This window comes from Euprymna scolopes, chromosome 33 (assembly GCF_053919585.1).
Source record: "Euprymna scolopes isolate OS-2025 chromosome 33, ASM5391958v1, whole genome shotgun sequence".
Taxonomy (NCBI): Eukaryota; Metazoa; Mollusca; class Cephalopoda; order Sepiida; family Sepiolidae; genus Euprymna; species Euprymna scolopes.
The window spans coordinates 4,692,493-4,714,908 of NC_136514.1; the positions used below are offsets into that span (position 1 = coordinate 4,692,493).

Below are 22,416 nucleotides of genomic sequence, written 5' to 3' on the forward strand. Positions count from 1 at the left end.
ATATATATATATATATATATATATATATATATATATATGTTATGAGAAAAATAGAAAAAACCGAATGAAATTATTAAAAAATCAACGTTTCGTCCTTATTTCAGAGGACATCTTCAGGATAATTGAAATAAAAAAAAAAATGTAAGAAAAGAAAAAGTCATAGATCGTGCGAAAAAGACAGTTCTTGAATCCTACCCATGTCGGGAGGATACGCACACATATGTTTGTCCTTCCCGACATGGGTAGGATTCAAGAACTGTCTTTTTCGCACGATTTATGACTTTTTCTTTTCTTACATTTTTATTTTTTATTTCAATTATCCTGAAGATGTCCTCTGAAATAAGGACGAAACGTTGATTTTTTAATAATTTCATTCGGGTTTTTCTATTTTTCTCATAACATAACGTCAACCACCGCTGGTATTTTTTCATTCCTTATACATATATATATATATATATATATATATATATATATATATATATATATATATAGAGAGAGAGAGAGAGAGAGAGAGAGAGAATAAATGATAAAGTTATATTCCAAAATTCATGATGTTGACCACCTTATAATTTATTCCTTTAATTCAGTTGATTTATACAATTCTTGACAGTATCTGTTTCGTAGCGCAAAATCAATCACTTAATTATTATATCAATCAGTGAATCTATTATGCCCTTAACTCATCAGAAGAAATAGCAACTACTACTACTACTACTACTACTACTACTAATAATAATAATAATAGAAGAAATAACAACAAATAATAATAAATGAGGATTGATATATATTATAAGAAAATATATTTCTACAGATATATATATATATATATATATATATATATATATATATATATATATATATATATATATATATATATATATATATATAAATTATTAATAATATCAGCCCCACATATAAGACCTTGGTCAATGTAGAGGCAACCCTTCATACCAATTGTCAATATCCAGCTCCCCTACTCCTCAGGGAGCTGGTCCCTAGTTCCCCAATCTCTCCACATTAAAAAACGGCCTTGTGCCTAATTTGCTTGGTGGGGGAGCAAATAAATACCAACCCTTCATACCAATTGTCACTATCCAGCTCCCCTACTCCCCAGGGAGCTAGGCCCCATTTCCCCTTCACTCCTCACATAAAAAATCGGCCTTGTGCCTAATTTGCATAGTGGGGGGGGGGAGCAAATAAATACCTTCCATTCCGTGGTGTTTGTTGAAGATTGTGTTAATAAGCGTCGTTATTGTTTTTAACAAACGCTTTCCGACATTTTCTTTTGATTGCTTCGCAACTTTTCTTCCCTCCAGCAACAAATTCAACTTTCGTCGACTGGACCGTATTCATCTTTTCTTTCCAGGGATCTTAAAGTGGGCATGGATGGAAACAGAGAAAGACCAGTCGAAACATATGGTGATCACAAAACCATCGGCCAACTCGGTTTCGTGAAGATATCGTACCACACAAATAGTAACATAAAAAACTAAAGTCTCTCATGTCATATAAGGATCCATTTTAACCGAATCTGGGAACTGACAGCATCCGGCAGATCTCAAATTACTTTTAGAAACAAACTCAACAAATATAGTTTTTTTAGAGGCGGCAAACAGGAACATATGCAGCAGCAGTAACCAAAAAGCGCGCATATGCAAATTAGGAAGTGTGCGTGAGAATAAAAGGAAAAAATGAGAAAAAATAGACCACGTGATCGGGAAGAAGCAAAGTATGCGTCGAAGAAAATGGACATGTAATGTCGGGAACGGAAATGGGCTGGCTGTGGCCGGCATGCGGTCGGTGGAAGAAGAAAAGTGTACACCGAGCGAGATGTATGATGGCGAGAGACTTTTTAAATAGTGTCGAGATTGGAGAGTAACGGTGATAAAACTTTTGTTAAAAAGAAAAAATGCCGACCCGGATTTTTATTTATTTATTTATTTTCACTCTTGTTTGTATGTAACAGCAACGTTACAAACATATTAAATTCAAATGAATTACAGAACAATATTTTTATGATACAAATACTTGATATATGCCCAAGATTCATTTTTGGCGTTTATAATTTAAATACAATTTCGGGCACATACCCTCCCCCAACGACTCATACGTATATGGTATAATCTAGAGATCCAATTTTCACAAATTCTATACATTAATTAGATTGTATTTCAGCAATAGCATGTCGAATGATGTCTTCCAAGTGGTTTATTGTGTCTGATTTATCAGCGTAAACATGAGACGTTACATATTCCCAAATAAATAATCTAATAGGGTTAAATCGCACGAATAAGGTGGCCAGTTGACAGGTCCATTTTGATAAATTATTTATTCATTAAACGTTCCTTTAAATTGATCGTTTCATTTGTAATTTGCAAATGATGCTCGGGTGTCAGTGGCTTTATGATGAATTGCCAAAACAAGCTGAACCAAAAATAACCGATAGTTGCAGAATCTGCAGTTAAAGAAAATAGGGTTGCCAATTTAAAGCTCGCCGCCTCTAACAAAAACACTCATCGCCGCAATGCTGCATCTCTGTGCCCGTTTTACAAGTATTTTAATGGAATATGCTCTGATGAACTTGTTACACTTGTACCCCCCTTTGATGTACATATCTCTGAAAAACCCTTTAACTGTTGCGATCCCTAAATGCTAGAAACATAGTTATTCCCCCTTGACCGACTAGATTTTGAAGTTCACTTCCTGCTACCTGCTTTCCTGACTGTACTGATATACAGAAGTTAAATGTAATGTAAACAAACATCTTAACATTTCCTAGGCATGGTTTCAAATAGTAGCCTCTTACGTCCAAATGGCGATATGCCTTGTTAGGGGTGAATGTGTGTGGTGTGTGTGTGTATATATATATATATATATATATATATATATATATATATATATAAGATTGTTTGAATTTTTATTTGTTTTTTATTAGCGATTAAATTTCTTAATTTCGTTCCCTGAACGATTTCTCTTATTATAAGAAAGGAGTTATTTGCCCTTGGTTTACATATTTTTTCGCCCAAATCTTAGGACGTTTTTACTTTTTATTATTTAAATATTAATTATTAATTAATAATTACTACGTGCATAAAAGTAAGTCATCTATAATGCACCACATATGGTCTTTGCTTGCAGTATCTGCCGGATCAGATGGTATTTATTTGCTCCCCCACCGAGCAAATTAGGCACAAGGCCGATTTTTAATGTGAGGACTGAAGGGGAAATGGGGACCAACTCCCCGGGGAGTAGGGGAGCTGGATAGTGACAATTGGTATGAAGGGTTGCCCCTACATTGACCAAGGTCTTATCTGTGGGGTCGCCCCCACATATGGTCTTTGCTTGCAGTATCTGCCGGATCAGATACTACACTTTGATCCCGGTCCGAAGGCCAAAACACCACGTTGACTGGCGGAATAAAGTTTTCTTAGAAAATCTTAACTGCAATTAGGCAGCGTTAATGATGAAGAACAGAATGGCAACGGATTTGGTTCTTTAAGCGGCGGCAAAAAACGTTCTGCATCATTAACACTATCGAAATGCAGTTAAGATTTTCTTTTCGTGAAGATATTGTACCATATTTGTAAATTATATTTTTTTTATCAGTAAATCCAGATATGGAGTGAAGTCCTTTTCTTCTTCTTGTTCTTACAGACCTTTTTATGTCACTGATCATAATGAAATTTCTTAATGGTGAATGATCGATAGTCTATCATTTAGAGTATGCGGACTCACTAAGTGCATGTGCTATCATAAACAGAAATCATTCACAATTATGCAAGAAATAGGTCTATTGTTATTTAAGCCTCTAGTAGTTCTCAGAAGTTTCTCTCAAATGATACGTCGTTCTTCTGGCATCAGCCAAGAAAGACATAAGCGTGTTATAATCAGGGCTATGACAACAGCATATTCTTTTCATTGTTTTTACACTCGAGTATATAGCCGACACAGTTAGACACAGTTAATCAACAGAAAATCACATCACTCTATATAAAAGCATATAAGATATCAACGGATACACATTCGAGAGTCTAAACAATGAAAAGAATATGCTGTTGTCCCAGCCCTAGTTATAATAGAGCAAAAAAAAAAAAGGACCAAACACACGAGTTTAGGTTAACAGAAATTATATTAAAAATGTATCAACAAAGCATTCATTGCAACAACGTTAAAAAAAGAGAAACATATTAAAAGGGCAGCAACAGTAATAAAAATGTCAACGGTTCAATTTCAAAGAGAGACTGACCGTCGGGTTTGTTTTTATCTTTTTGTTTCTCTTTCGATCGCCAGAATTGTCTTTTTTTTATCGTTTTGAACGGATTCGAACGATTTTCATCAGAGTTAAATTTTTTTTTTCAGACGGACTTTTAAAGTTTATATTCCGATAACAGGTTTTTTTTATATGTCACTGAGGGAGTCACCTGATCCCAACTGGACTCAGCTCTACTAACTCTGCGTTCTCAGCTTGCTCTTTGCATTCTCAATATCTACATGCTATTGCAGTTTCTGCATCTCCCTCTCTTGCATCTTTTTTTTTTTTTTTTAGTTGTTATTCAACATCAAACAAGGCACAGAGCGACTTAGTCGTGAGGGGCTACTATCTGGGACCATATTTGCAGAAATATTGTTTAGGGAGTTAAGCAGCGAAATGTCTGCTCACATTACACTTGAATTTCTGCATGTCAGTACAGTCAGGAAAGAAGGGCCCGGAGGAGAATTCCAAAGTGCAGCAATCTGAGGGAAAAGGCTTTTCGAGTGGAAGGCGTTACAGCATCTTGGGATCTTTACAGTGTAGCAGTGGGATTTTGTTGCTTGTTCGGTTTGTCGAGAGGATTGTCGTCTAGCGCTTGGAATTCGTCATTAGTATTTGCCATTGAAATATTTATAAAACAGGCAAAAGGATGCCACGTTTTGGCGATGGGACAGAGGCTTGAGTTTAGTTGATAGTTCACGACCTATTAAATTGACGATTCTTTTCTTTTCTTTTTTTTTTACTCGTCTGCCTCTGCCTCTGCACATTTCGCATCAACTCATCTGCGCATCAGCTTCATCACCTTAATTCTGCTCGTTATTTATCTAATTTTGCGCGTGTTGACTGTAGTGGGGTCGTTTCTCAATTGACGAATCAATGCCTGTCACGATCTCCAAATTCTTCAAAAACAGATTTTCTTAGATAAGAAATATCATTTTTTCTTTTGATCAGAATTTGAACAATTTCTCTGTTGTCAGCAAAAAATACCAGATTCCTAACACTCCCCTTCTTCTTCCTGTTGGAATGATCAAACTCTTTCGAATTAAAATACTCCTTGAACTTTTAAGCGACCTATTTTCTTTTGTATACTTTTAATATAAAATTCCACTAAATAATTCATTGACAAATAATTATTCATTTGCTAAACGTGGCCTTCGACCATTAAAAACAATTGCTCATTTGATTATCGTATTATTGCTAACGCACACACATATCGACCTCGATATGCACTAGCACACCTAATTGACCCTGGCAAGTAGGGGCCGGTTGTATCATAGTAATTACTTGACCTAAGGGCTGAATATTTCGGAACCAGCTACACCGATAAAATACCGAGATTCCGCTGAAGCGGAAGCGTCACATTGTCCAAGCTTCAAAATAACTTATTTAACAAAAACGCTTCTCAATGAAATTGTGTCGTCTGCCTTGAATGTTTAAAAGGACATTTAGTGATGAAATATTTATGAGCGCACATTAAAAAAAAAAAAAAAAGAAAACATAGGAAAAATTCCACATGTAAAAGCAAATACATTGTAAAGGTGTGAATATTTTATTATTAACGTTTTTCCTTTTTATACCATCTGTGAACAAATATGTATGTCAATCTCTTTTCATTATATATATATATATATATATATATATATATATATATATATATATATATATACTAGCAGGGAGGGCGGCTTTGTCCGATTGTAAAATATGTTTTAGTATGATATTTTAATTTGTCCAGATTTCGTATATATTTTTAAGGAGTTGTGATTCCAAAAGTGAAAAAAAAAAAAAAAAAAAAATATTTGGGCGATTTCAGCTAGAATCGAAACCGAAGCTAACGCTGCTCTGCGACTTTTAGTTTCGAAAGTGATAAGAGTTTAAAAATATGGAGACAGACAGACATATAACCTTTTATATTTTCTAGCGGGGATGGGGGCTTTGCCCGGCCGTAAAATACGCTTAAATATGATATTTTAATTGTCCCAGATGTCGTATTTATTATCATAGAGTCGTGATTTCAAAAGTAAAGAAAAAAAAAACAAAAAAAAAACAACGTATTTGAGTGCCATCAGTTAGAATCGAAACAGCAAACAGATTTTTTGTTAAAGTTTGACCATAGATTGAAGTGCAGACGAGCGCTTGCCATGAAAATAATGATAGCGCAGAGGCGGGCTCTCTTCTGTGGGAAAGAGATTGCAGTGAGGAGAAAAGAGCATCACTTACTAGATTTCGAAGTAAGTCGGTTTTGAATTCTGTCAAGGCAGGATAGGTTACTCCAAGCCGCTCCTGTCCAGATGTGACAACAGTACTCCATTTTAGGACGCATCTGACCATTATGTAGGTAGAAGATTGATTGCGTCGAGAGTGAGGTATTTTCTGGAGCGGTAGAATTGCGCAATTATTTTTTCCAGCGACATTGGCAACATATTTGATGTAAGTCTTCAATTTCAGGTCAGGAGTAAAGGCCAGATCCAGAAGTTTGTCAAAGAAACGAGCTTCTTTGATACGAGAGCTATTCATATAAATTAGGGCCAAGTGGATAACGTTTCTGATGAAAAGACAGCAGCTTGATTTTGGATGCGCTAAAATTAACCAGCCGCTTTTTGCAGGTGCTCAAGGTCGGAGGAGATACTCAGAGAGATCTTGGTCGTTGTTGGCTTTCGAAGTGTTGCCATAGATGGTGGCGTTTTTTTGCGTATATGTTAACAAATGAACTTAGAATGTGAATTGGTATATCATCGATAAAGATAAGGATATCTATCGTTATTTTCATAGCAAATGCTCATCTGAACTTCAATCTATGGTCCCCCCACCGCTTGCCAAACGTCCACAGCAAACACTTGTCTATCTACAACAACTATCAGCAGTTTCTCTCACTCTCTATCTCTACCTAAATTTAAACGAAAATTTCATGAACGAAGTTTTTTTCCTAGAACTGTCCGCCCGTGGAACTCTGCTCCGCTGGCCTACTTTCCTGTTGACTGCAATATCGTCGTCTTCAAGTCCAATATAAACAAGTTTTTGTGTTGTGTTATTCATAAGACTAGCCAGATCGTCAGTCTTGGTTTGTTTGAATCCGTACAATCAAATGTAAACAAAAAAGTCAGTTGAATGATTCAAAATAATGTTTATTCTCCAGTGACAATACTGACAGCAAGGAGGGGGTCACAGGATGGTGGTGGTGTATGTGTGTGTGTGTGTGTGTGTGTGTGTGTGTGTGTGCAAAATGACAGAGTTGTCCGTTTTTCTGCAAGCGGTTGCTTCTTCTCTCGTCTGGCTGTTTCTCTTTTATTGGGACGGATGACGTCAGAACATCCCTCCACGCCTTTTTTTTATCTATTGTCTGAAATGTCGGTCAGTCCCGTTGACCTAAATCTCCAGGAATTCTGCGTTCCCCACTTTGAACTTCTTTGACGTCATTCCCGGCGCACCTCGATCCAGGATCACTGCACTGACCGACCCACTTGTGTCCGACCTCTTTTGGCATCATCCTGCAAGCCCAAACAGCCGACCGTCCTCTCCAGAACCACTTCTGGCACACGCAACTGTAACACTTGTTGAGGTGTTCTCCTAAATATTCTATTTCTACAACTAACTTTTACTATGCTGTTGTCCCGGTGACCACCGTATATCCATCAACCCTTATTCTAGATTGGCCTCCAGGCTATGATATGTTGTGACTCCCTTGTAAAAAAAAAAAAAAAAGAAGAAAAGGAAGAGCGTTGGACCCTTCAGACAAGCCAATGTTGATATTTTAAGCTTCGAACTTCTGCCTATCGGCAACCTATCGTATTGTATAAACCTATCAGATAGAAAATATTCGATGTTTGAGACTTAAAAAAGCAATTGTCCGATATGAAGGGTTGCCCCCCCCCCACATTCACCAGAACTGATTACTTCCTTTTCCGCTCCTAGCCCGAAGGCCAAGAACAGCCTCTGTGCCTCTGCGCAAAGTAGTATATCTACGATATACTACTGATTATATATATATATATATTTAAAACTTTTTGCTTGTTTGAATACTCTTTTCGGCATTTTATTACGACAATCCCGCTTACAGATCTTCATAAGTCACATAATTCGCTTCCATTTTGGCCGAGTTAAATAACTTTAATCCGAAAAGTCAAATTTGACTTCCAGTTAAATGCTGATTCCTGATGACTGAGTGGAAGAGCGCTAGTCCGCGAGCCAGCTTTGGTCTGGCTTACTGCGCTCAAGTCTTGCGACCAGCAGTAATTATCACTTCCTCCACTAATGATTGCATAAGAATGAAAAGCTAGTGTCTGCAAGTACAAACAATATTAATGCCTACTGAAAAAATATTATATTCATACATATATATTTTGTATATATGTAACGTTATACACACGTTTACGCACGGTACCCACACGTTGTATGCAGTTTCAGTCGCAATGGAGACCACGACAAAGAATAACCCAAATTCACTTTTTCGTGCAACAACGATATTTATTTCCTCATTCTCCCACCAGTTACTCTCGTTACGGCTGTGGCTCTCTCACGTGATCGTTTTCTCTAACGTGCTCTTTTCTTTTTATAGTCTTTTTTCTAACAGTGACGTCATTCCGCGGTTTGTTACGTATTCACAGATATACTAATGATAATCAGAATATATTGTCTTACGCTTGTTTTTATAAGTATACACCCAGTATTAGTTTACCTGGGATAAAGGGTCAGTGATTTAATGTGACATTCAATTCTATTGCCAAAATATGACCACATTGCTCACAAGTATTGCGTGCTATGGACGACAGTTAATAAACACGTCCTCATGTTTTCGCGCCATGAAAATTGCAAAGATATACGAGTTTTAGAAAGCGAAAACAATTTACCAATGGAGTTGGTAAATTGTTCCATCACAGCGGGAGGAAAGTGGAATTGTTTTAACGTCACGTGTTAAGCTGTTTGTTCTAGTATCTTTCCAAGTCGTGCACACGTTATTAAAAATATAAATTTGCATTTAATGAGATTTAAAAAAAAAAAAATTTGTTTGTTCTTAATGAAGTGACGTGAAAACTTTGAGGTGATAATTGTTTCGGTGATTGTTGTGAGTTGAACTAAGGACACCAGCAAATCATAACAGAAGCAACTCAGGTGTCACGTGGAAGGTACCGCTTTAGCTTAGTTTACATGTCGGAGGACGACTCGACAGTGTCTCAATTGGTCAATCACGTTTAATTTCCAAATAAGATGTTTATCGTTAAACGCCGTAGACTAAATGGACACATCTTGAAAAATATCTGTTCCCTTGAAAATACTATCATATTTTAATGGGGACAGCTTTTTAATGAGCACAACAGTTTAATATGCGCAACATTATAATGAAGAATTTTTTTTAATGAACACAAAATTTTACTGGGTGCAACATTTTAATGCTAACAATTTTTTTAATAAGCACAAAATATTAACGGGTGCAACATTTTAATAGGGACGATTTTAATAAGCACAATGTTTTAATAGGGACAACACTTTAATGGTAACAACATCCTTGAGTGGCCTCTGGGCCTTGATAAGTGGTGACACCCTTGTAAAAAAAAAAAAAAACATTTTAATATGCACAATGTTTTAATAAGCATATTTTAATGGGGACAACATTTCAATTGTACAATTTTTAATGTTTACAACATTTTTATGTATTCAAACTTTTAATAGGCCCAACATTTTGATGAGTACATTTTAATGGAGACATCATTTTAATGGTGGTGGTGATGCTATCATTTTTGTGCTAAGGTAAGAAAAAATGTGGCGTTATCCCCTAAATCAGGCGACTCGTATGGTAATTCGGCTCACGTTTTTCTATGTAAGCACACACACATATCTATCTCGACTATTATATAAAAGGAACTTTGTGTGTGTGTGTGTGTGTGTGAGTTCGTTTCCTATGAACTCGAAAACTACCGGGCCGATTTTTATAGAAATTCCAAACGAAGGTACGCTATGTGTCTGGCAATGTTCTTAGATAGGTTTTGTATCGAAAGATCTTCGATAACAATCGAAAATCTATAATCAAAATAATCCGATGAAAGAAAGAACAGGCGATTTTGAACAAAGTTAAGACTTTACACAGCCTAACATCAAAAGCGCATCTGAGAAGTTTTATTAACACACGCGCCGGAAGGGCCTGGGATATGAAAACAACAGTTATTTGATATGACAGTCTATGCTGTTAACAATCAGACAACCATCACCTCCTATTAGATAAGAAAAGGGAACGGATTTTCTTCCAAATGATACTATAGCAAGAACTGCGTGAAAGAAACTCATAAAGAAAAAAGAAAATATCTGAGACATATAAAGAGGCAGACGTAATAAGTACACCACCCCCTCACGGGCACCACCCGCTCACAAAAACCACCCTCTCACATAGACCAACCTCTCACAAAAAACAACGTCTCACAAACACTACCCTCTCACAAAAACCGCCCTCTCACAAACACTACCCTCTCACAAACATCACCCTCTCACAAACACTACTCTCTCACAGACACCACCCTCTCACAGACACTACCCTCTCACAAACACCACCCTCTCACAAACACTACCCTCTCACAGACACCACCCTATCACAAACACTACCCTCTCACAGACACCACCCTCTCACAAACATTACCCTCTCACAGACATCACCCTCTCACAGACACTACCCTCTCACAGACACTACCCTCTCACAAACATTACCCTCTCACAAACATTACCCTCTCACAAACATTATCCTCTCACAAACATTACCCTCTTACAGACACTACCCTCGCACAGACACTACCCTCTCACAAACAGTACTATCGATGCTTAAAAAAAGCTTAAAACAAAGTCAAGAAATATGAATTAAGAATTAAGGAACAACATCCTATAAGCTAAAGTTTAAATTTTGGAATGATGAAATGAATGAGTTAACTGACAGCGAGTTGATGAGAATGCGGGAGACATAATACCACTTATTAAAAAAAATGGAACGTGCTATTCTTTGAATGAGGACAAAATCATCAACCCTGAATCCAACAGAGAAAGGCACTATACAAAACAAATGACAGACCTAGAGCAGATAATAGAAAGGTCCAGAGAATATGATCTATGGTTTCCCCTTGCCAAACGTTCACAAAATACTAAACTAGCAATAACCACTATATACGGTTTCTCCAATTCTCTATCTAAATCTAAACTCAGCTTCCATGAACAAAGTTTGTTTTTCATGCCCACGAAATCAATCTTGAATCTAAAGTTACAATAAAAAAAAAACGAAGAACACGTGAAGTGCCTTTCAACTAAATCTTCAAAACTGTTTTGCTTTTTTTTTTTCTGAGATCTTAAACGCAGATTTTCTGTTTGAATTTACCGATAAAATCATCTTCTGACTAAATGCCAAGCGATACAAAACAAACACATGCTAATAATTCTAATGATATCAATGCTGCTTAAAAAATGGCTTAAAGCAAAACCAAGAAACATAAGCTTGGTTATTAAAAGAGCAACATCCTATATGATAGAGTTGAGATTTTGGAATGCGAAAGGCGCAACGACACCTATTAAAAAAATTAGAGCGTGCTATTCCTTGAATGAGGACAAACTCACAGGCTTGATAATATTCACACTGAGTTCATCAACCGCTCCTAAATATTTTTTTGCAATTGTTCATCATGGGACTTTCAACGGATAATGTGTTGAAAGCTTTCAAAAATGCAAAGAGCTTTTGTGCAGCGTGAGAAGAAGAGTTACATAGGTTTTGCGGTAATCAGCGCTCAATCAACTTTTGAAGTCATTTTTACAACTTGTTTGTCACAATAGTTGCAGAACATATCAAGACATTTCTATGCATCATTCACAACTTTTCAAACTGCGTACAAACCAGAGAAAGGCACTGTAGAAAACAAATTTCCGATCTAGAGTAGATAATAGAAACGTCCAGAAAATATGATCTATGGTTCCCTATGCCAAATTTTCACAAAAAATACTCAACTAGCTACAACCAATATATACGATTTCTCCCACTCTCTATCTGTGCCTAAATCTAAACGCAAATTCCATGAACAAAGCTTTTTTTCCCAGAACTGTCCACCCGTGGAACACTGTTCCATTGGCCTGCTTCCCAGTTGAGTACAACATAGTAACCTCTAAATCCAATGTAAACAAATTCTTGTTGAACCGTCCCCATAAATAATCAAATTATACGCAATTAACACCATTAACAATATTACTATACTACTACTTTACATTCATTGACACTTATCCTCCAGAGGCCTTCGGGCCTTGATAAGTGATGACTTCCAAGTAAAAAAAAAATGTATAATTTTATGTTCATTGCCTTTATGTAGTTTATTAAAGCGTTTAATATCATCAAGTTTCCATTTATTTCGAAACATTTGGAAGCAAATTGTTGGTTGGTTGCTTTTGTTTTACGGCATATCAACCCTTTTCAGGTTATTTAATGCCGAATCCAGTGATTTTGAAAAACATTTTTTTAATAGAATATATATATTTTTTTCCCCAATCGGTTTCTATTTAACCCATAGTTGGGACCCTAACAGGTATTACCACTCCGGGTTAGAGTGGACCTGAGACCAAAAGCAATTAAAGGGTGGCTCCACAATCCCCAAAGCCCGCAAGCTGGGGCCTCACCATCGGATATAGTTTAAGGTCATATCCAGGACCATTGGAAACAAATCTGAACAAACAGTATATACGCCTCATGAACATGGCTTACTATTGCTCTGGTTGACCATCTTTTGTCTAATCTGAGCTATGGGATTACATAGCTGCAACCAATAACACTAATCTGCAGTTATTTCTGAATAATCTTGTGAAGTACTCGATCTTTATTTTCATGGCAAGTGCTCGTCTGAGCTTCAATCTATGACCCGCCCCCGCCAAACTTTCACAAAACACACTCGTCTAGTTATAACAACTATCAAAAGTTTCCCTTCACTATCTATCTATGTCTTAATCTAAACGCAAATTCCATGAACAAAGTTTCTTTCCTAGAACTGTCCACCTGTGGAATTCTGTTCCGCTTGCCCGCTTTCCAACTGACTATAATGTGGTCGTCTTCAAGTCCAATATAAACAAGTTCTTATTGAGCTCTCCTCCCAAACACAATACGCTTAAACATGATATTTTAATTTATGCAGATTGCACATTATTCTTATATAATGAATCCTTTAATGAGTATTATATATTAAATGAGTATTATATATTTAATGAGTATTATATATTAAATGAGTATTATATATTTAATGAGTATTATATATTTAATGAGTATTATATATTTAATGAGTATTATATATTAAATGAGTATTATATATTTAATGAGTATTATATATTAAATGAGTATTATATATTTAATGAGTATTATATATTTAATGAGTATTATATATTTAATGAGTATTATATATTTAATGAGTATTATATATTTAATGAGTATTATATATTATATAATGAATCCTTTAATGAGTATTATATATTATATAATGAATCCTTTAATGAGTATTATATATTATATAATGAATCCTTTAATGAGTATTATATATTATATAATGAATCCTTTAATGAACATTATATATTATATAATGAATCCTTTAATGAGTATTATATATTATATAATGAATCCTTTAATGAGTATTATATATTATATAATGAATCCTTTAATGAGTATTATATATTATATAATGAATCCTTTAATGAGTATTATATATTATATAATGAATCCTTTAATGAGTATTATATATTACGAGGAATAATTTGCGCTGTGGACTAATTCGCAAATAAATAAATAAATAAATAAATAAATAAATAAAAATCAAATTAAATTAAAATAAATAAAAATAAAATGACAATAATGATAATGCCCTTCTATCAAATTCCGTCTGTGTTTGTTTACAATGTCACCTCAGCTGATATTTGAGCTTGACGATGAATGCCCTGGAAAATTCACTTCTGGTTAATGTTTAGTTTCAATATGCAAACGAAGAAATGATTTGCCGCGATTTTAAATGTTACCTCTTTTTTTTATCGTAAAATGAACTCATTAATAAGAAAAGAATTAAAATAAAATGGTTGTACACCCGAGATTGAACAGGCGATCATTCGATCTGTAATCGAATGCTCTCCCACTAAGCTATATCTACGGATTATAATATTTTGTTTTTTGAAGAAGAAATGATTTGCTGAGATTTTATTATTTCCTTTGGTTGGTGTAACGTAAAATATTCCCCTTTAAAAAATATTTTTTTTTATCTATAAGAGGGAAAAGCTACTTTTAAGATCAGACTTTTTTCGATTTCAATACTTATCGAATGCATTTCTGTAAAAAACATACCTAAGAACACTGACTGAAATAAAAATTAGCTTTGTGTGAAATTTGCAAAAAAATAGGCTCAAGCGTTTCGGAACCTATGAGGAATTCTCCCTCTTTCACTCACACACACATACACATACATACGCACCCCCCCCACACACTCATACACACATAGTGGCTTTTATATAATAGTCGAGATTTGAAGGTGTTCATTTTTGGTTAATTCCTCACTTTGAAATCCTTTTTTTTTTGTCCCCCGACAAAAGGAGAGTGGACCTGTAAATTCACCCTTGTCCGTTCGTCCGTTCGTCTGTCCCCACTTTTCTCAATAACTACGCGTTGGAATTTTTTGAAATTTTGCACAAACATGATATGAGTAAAAAAAGTAACACGCGATAACACTTGGGTGTGCCCAAGGGCCTCTTTTAGGGCTAATAAAAACACTCCATTTTTAGGACTATTTTACCATATTTGTTCAAAATTTTCTGTGTATGTCTATTTAGCAGTTTTGCTTGGTGTTGAACTCAAATTTAAATATGGTAAAGCCTTGGGGACTTTTGGGGCTAAATGGGGGGGGGGGCAAATGATGGACCTAGTCATTTCTTTTTTTGCATGGTGCAGAACTCAAATTTACATATTGTTAAGGCCTAAAATTGCACCGTTTGTTCATTTTCACCAAGATTTGACGTCCTCCGGGGCTTTTGGGGCTAAATGAAGGTGAGGGAGGCAAATGCTGAACTTAGTCATTTTTTTATGCCTCTTTCACTGTGCTCTCACGGTGGGACCATGCATGCTTCACTTGTTTTAAATTTAATTTTAATTTCTCACTTTGAAATACTTTTTATTTTAAACATTTTAAAACATTGATAATAAAGTAAATTATTTAAAAATTTGAAAAAAAATTCTTTACAAAGTTTGTAAAAGTTCAAATAACACTCTACATCCAACCAGAACGTTATAACACCACTGGCCATCCATACTTACTCGAGAGTCCTTGATCAAAATTGGAAAGGCGTCTCTTAACTCTCATTCTTGACGTCAACTGAACTGTTGATATTACGTCAAAAAGTAGAAAACTTCTAAAGACACATCATGTGCTTTTATCACTGATTATAAATTATCTGATCACAACGGAAGGTGAGGTGGTCAAGTGGCCAACGACACGGACTGACGACTTGCGTTTTCCAAGTTCGAATCCAATTCGTTCCACAAAAATCACTTTTACTTAGGATGTTGGTCCCTCTCGTAAATATCCTTTCTAGAAAAAATTCTGACTAGAAAAATACCGGGCAAAGTAATGCCAACAGTAGAATCTTCGGATTCATGCGATATGATGATGATGATGGTGGTGATGATGATGATGATGGTGGTGGTGGTGATGACGATGATGATGATGATGATGATGATGATGATGGTGGTGGTGGTGGTGGTGATGATGATGATGATGATGATGATGGTGATGATGATGGTGGTGGTGGTGGTGATGATGATGATGATGATGATGATGATGATGATGATGATGGTGGTGGTGATGACGATGATGATGATGATGATGATGATGATGGTGGTGGTGGTGGTGGTGGTGGTGGTGGTGGTGGTGATGATGATGATGATGATGATGGTGGTGGTGGTGGTGGTGGTGATGATGATGATGATGATGATGATGATGGTGATGATGATGATGATGATGATGATGGTGATGGTGATTATGGTGATGATGATGATGATGATGATGATCATCATCATCATCATCATCACATCAGTATCGCAGAGTTCCAGAAAACTCATAGGAACCTCACCAGTGTCTCCTTTGGTCACATTAAATGTTCACGTGTGGAACATTAAGTGTTTAGAGGGGGGAAACTGTGGAACATCTGCGTTGAAAGCATAAAACTAAGAAGGTAGAACAAAATGAAAAAAAAAAACACTCGTCTAGCTGAAAACACTATCAATAATCCACCACCCTGTGCCTAAACCTAGATTCCATGAACAAAGCTTCTTTCTTAGAACTGCACGCCCTGTGGAATTGTATTCTGTTTTTCTGCTTTCCAGCTGAATACAATATGGTTGTATTCAAGTCTAATGTAAACAAGTTCTTGATAAGCCGTTCCACTTAAGCTAACAAATTTACTGAATTTCCATTACTGACGATTACAATTGACTACTGTACACTCTTTTACCCCTATCCTCGAGTGGTCATTGAGCCTTGATAAGTGGTTATGCCTATGTAAAAAAGGAATAAACGGCCCAACATCGTATGACTTTCTTTTTCACAGACACACACACAAAACTTTCTTTTGCACAGACACACACAAACACAAACGAAGACACAAACACAACCACAAACACAGACGCAAACACACACACAAACACAGATACAGACACAAACACAAACACAAACGCAGACACAGACACAAAAACAAACAAAGACACAAACACAAACACAGACGCAAACACACACACAAACACAAACGCAGACACAAACACAAACACAGACGCAGACACAAAATCAAACAAAAACGCAGAAACAGATACAAACACAAACACAAACACAGACACAAACACAAACACACAAACACAGACACAGACACGAACACAAACACAGACACAAACACACACACAGACACAAACACAAACACAAACACAAACAAAGACACAAACACAGACACAAACACACACACAGACACAAACACAAACTAAAACACAGACACAAATACAAACACACAAACACAAACACAGAAACAAACACAAACACAAACAAAGACACAAACACAGACACAGACACAGACACAGACACAGACACAAACACAGACACAAACACAAACACAAACAAAGACACAAACACAGACACAGACACAAACACAAACACAGACACAAACACAAACACAAACAAAGACAAAAACGCAGACACAAACACAGACACAGACACAAACACACGAACACAGACACACACACACACACACACAAACACAAACACAGACAGAAATACACACACAAACACAGATGCAAAAACAAACACAAACACAAACACAGACACAAACACAAACACAAACAGAGACACAAACACAGACACAGACACAAACACAGACACAAACACAAACACAAACAAAGACACAAACACAGACACAGACACAAACACAGACACAAACACAAACAAAGACACAAACACAGACACAGACACAAACACAGACACAAACACACACACACAAACAAAGACACAAACACAGACACAGACACAAACACAGACACAAACAAAGACACAAACACAGACACAAACATAAACACAAACACAAACACTGACACAAATACAAACACAAACAAAGACACAGACACAGACACAAACACAGACACAAACAAAAACACAGACACAAACACAAACACACAAACACAGACACAGACACAAACACAAACAAAGACACAAACACAGACACAGACATAAACACAGACACAAACACAAACACAAACAAAGACACAAACACAGACACAGACACAGACACAGACACAAACACAAACACAAACAAAGACACAAACAAAGACACAGATACAAACACAGACACAAACACAAACACAAACAAAGACACAAACACAGACACAGACACAAACACAGACACAAACACAAACACAAACAAAGACACAAACACAGACACAAACACACACACAAACACAAACACAGACAGAAATACACACACAAACACAGATGCAAACACAAACACAAACACAAACACAGACACAAACACAAACACAAACACAGACACAAACACAGACACAGACACAAACACAGACACAAACACAAACGCAAACAAAGACACAAACACAGACACAGACACAAACACAGACACAGACACAAACACAAACACAAACAAAGACACAAACACAGACACAGACACAAACACACACACACACAAACAAAGACACAAACACAGACACAGACACAAACACAGACACAAACACAGACACAAACACAAACACAGACAGAAATACACACACAAACACAGACGCAAACACAGACAGAAATACACACGCAAACACAGACGCAAACACAAACACAAACACAGACACAAACACAAACAAAGACACAAACACAGACACAGACACAGACACAAACGCACACACAAGCACAAACACAAACACAGACACAAACACAAAAACAGACGCATACACAAACACACGCACATATTTGTGTTCTTTATGGATAATAGAAATCGATACGTTATTAGTTCGAACATTTAAATAATTTTCAATAAAGGTGACATTTTTCTCAGAAACTAAAATATTTTTGTTCGCTTCCATCTGATGACAGTTGGGGCAATTATCTCTTAGGTTTATGATATAACTTTGATATATTAGATCAGCTTCCCTTGAAAAAAAAATAAACAAAAATATCACAGTAAAGATTGTATTCAAAAGTTTAGACATTTAACTAATTGTTCTATTTTTATTTTTAAGATTAAAACAAACGAGTTCGTGTCAATTCGTTTTAGCAGTTTGCCGATTTACAGCTCTATGCAAGAACAAGAAGTTTATTCTTTAGAGAACATCAACGCGCTAACAGTTTTTTTTACTTGACATAATTTTGCAATGTTTTAGTGTTTCTATCTCTCCCCACAGTCTCCTCTCTCTCTCTCTCTCTCTCTCTCTCTCTCTATATATATATATATATATATATATATATATATATATATATATATATATATGACTACTTCGTTTAATCACATCAATTAATATATGAAAGTATAGTTTTATGCGTAAACTTTAAGTATTTACTTCAACAGTGCTCAATACACAGGTAGAGTTACTATATATATATATATATATATATATATATATATATATATATATATATATATATATATATATATATATATATATATATATGTATATATATATATATGAATGGTGGGACGATTAATAGGAAAATCGGAACTTTTTTGCATATCAGAATCCGTATTGGAATCGGGGGAAAAAATTAGGCATATTTTCCGATGCCAAAAACGATTCTTTTATCTTTTTTTATTGGATTTTGTTTAAAGTAAAAATTTCTACTGCTGGAAATAATAATAAAATAATCAATATTTATTGATTTTAGACTACCAGTAAAGCTTGAATATATATATATATATATATATATATATATATATATATATATATATATATATATATATATATATATATATATATATATATATATCACTCTCCACACAAGAAAATGAACGCACATTCATGACCCATGTTTTTTTTTTTTTGTTTTTTTTTTTTTTTTACCGGAATTGAGAAAGATAACAACTCTATAGTTAAATATTTATGAAGAATCGAAATCGGCAATTGTATCGGAATCGGTGAAAATACTGGAATCGTTCCATCACTAATATATATATATATATATATATATATATATATATATATATATATATATATATACATGTCATCTGTGTGTTGGGAGTTGCAGATATGTGTACAGTTCAAATAATAAAAATTACATATATATATATATATATATATATATATATATATATATATATATATATATATATATATGTGTGTGTGTGTGTGTGTATGTGTGTGTTCTATTTGTAAAGATATGCATATTTCTGTAAGAAATCTTAAGCGTTGGAGCTCCACGCTTAGCAGAACATAAATAAAACTTAAAAGATTAAAACAAACAAACAAACAAACAAACAATCTCATTATAAGTTTATTTCAACCCGAAAAACAGACATTATTCTGTTGAAATAAACGTATAATGAAATCATACGAGACAGTTGAAACGGTGACAGTTTTTTGGTGGACCGATTTTTTTTCTGGAGTTTTATCTGGTAAAAATAGCTGCTAAGGGAACAAAATTGGAAAAAATTGGAACTTGACAGATGTAAGTTGATTAAGTGTGTTATTTAAACGCATGCGGAAACACATACATTAAAACTTCGAAGTCGGTTCAGTTTTAACTAGTTCTTATACATTTATACTATATCTGTGCCTAAATCAAAACGCGAATTCCATGAACAAAGCTTCTTACTTAGAACTGCACGCCTGTGGAACTCTGTTCCGTCTGCCTGCTTCCCACCGGACTACAACTTGGATGTCTTCAAGTCCAACGCTAACAAATTCCTAATGAACCGCCCCCTTAAGTAAACACTTCATCAAATCTTCACACGAACGTAATGTACTTGCAATAACCCTTATCCCTGAGTGGCTTCCGGGCCTTGATAAGTGGTGATCCCTGTGTAAAAAAAAAAAAAAAAAAATTCTTATGATAGCACACTTGGTAATGAGTAAGCCTGGAGTGCTATATGTTTTGATTTCGATTCTAGCTGATGAAGCCAAAGTCATTTTTTTTTTACTTCTGAACTCACTACTTGGTACAATATAATCTATAATGATTGCAAAAGAATTGACTCTATAATAGTACATATGCAATCTGCATAAATTAAATATCATATTTAAGCGTATGTTACGATTGGGCAACGCCGTGTTTCCAACCCCGCTAGTATATATATATATATATATATATATATATATATATATATATATATATATATATATATATATATATAGTCCAAATGTATTGACCTGTATTATATATATATATATATATATATATATATATATATATATATATATATATAGTCCAAATGTATTGACCTGTATTGACCTAAAAAACAAAACTTTTTAAATATGCTTAATGCGTATGTAGAGCTATTATAAATGAAATTATAGCTTGTCCTTATAAAAGATTTTTAATTCCCTGATGAGACAAATAACTTGATTAATCTGCGTAGAGGTTTTCTGGTGTTTATATAATTTCACTGCTTTTTTATATATATATATATATGTATATATATGTGTGTGTGTGTGTGTGTGCGTGCGTGTATGTGTGCGTGTGTGTGTGCATGTATAATATATATATATATATATATATATATATATATATATATATATACACGAGCAAACCGTTAATAAAACATGTTAAAAAACACTTTGAAAAAGAGTTAAAAACATATTTAATCTGAAAAGGAAACACTTAATAAATGGATAGTCCTTAATCCGCGGAGTTTCAAAGAAATACTTTCCTTCTCATCAGAGGGTAGGAAATGCGGGATCGGATTTTGCATGCAAAAGTATTAGATGAAAAAACAAGTAAGTCAAAGATCTTACTTGATAACGAAAAAGTGAAGCAGAGGGAATATGGTGAAGAAAAAGGTGATTACACGTGAATATATATATATATATATATATATATATATATATATATATATATATATATATATATGTGTGTGTGTGTGTGTGTGTGCGTGTATAATATATGTATATGTATATTATTTATATATATATATATATATATATATATATATATATATATATATATATATATAGTAAGTTATAAAATGTATATGGCGATTAAGCTACACTGAATATTCCGAGTTTCATCCACTCTAGGATTCTTCAGGCTTATGCATAAGCCTGAAGAATCTTAGAGTGGATGAAACGCGGAATATTCAGTAGCTTAATCGCCATATACATTTTATAACTTACTAACTAGCTCTACCTACGTATTGAGCACTTTTGAAGTAAATACTTAAAGTTTACGCATAAATCTATACTTTCGTATATTAATTTTATGTGAGTAAATTAAATATATATATATATATATATATATATATATATATATATATATATATATATATATATATATATATATATATATATGTATGTATGCATTTGAAAACATGCATCAAATCTGCTGCCAAGATTGCTGGGAAAATGTTTGGATCACTCTATCGCTCCAGTAGGTATCTCGCTGCCGATGCAATTCTCTATTTGTATAATAGCCAGGTCGACCCCAAAATATTGTACTGTTACCACATCT

General features: G+C 34.6%; 1 protein-coding gene across 1 annotated transcript in view; it reads right to left on the reverse strand.

Moving 5' to 3' along the window:
- Positions 1-22,416, reverse strand: part of LOC145258112 (dual oxidase maturation factor 1-like) — a 109,764-nt gene that overhangs the window by 86,476 nt on the left and 872 nt on the right. The window lies entirely within an intron of this gene.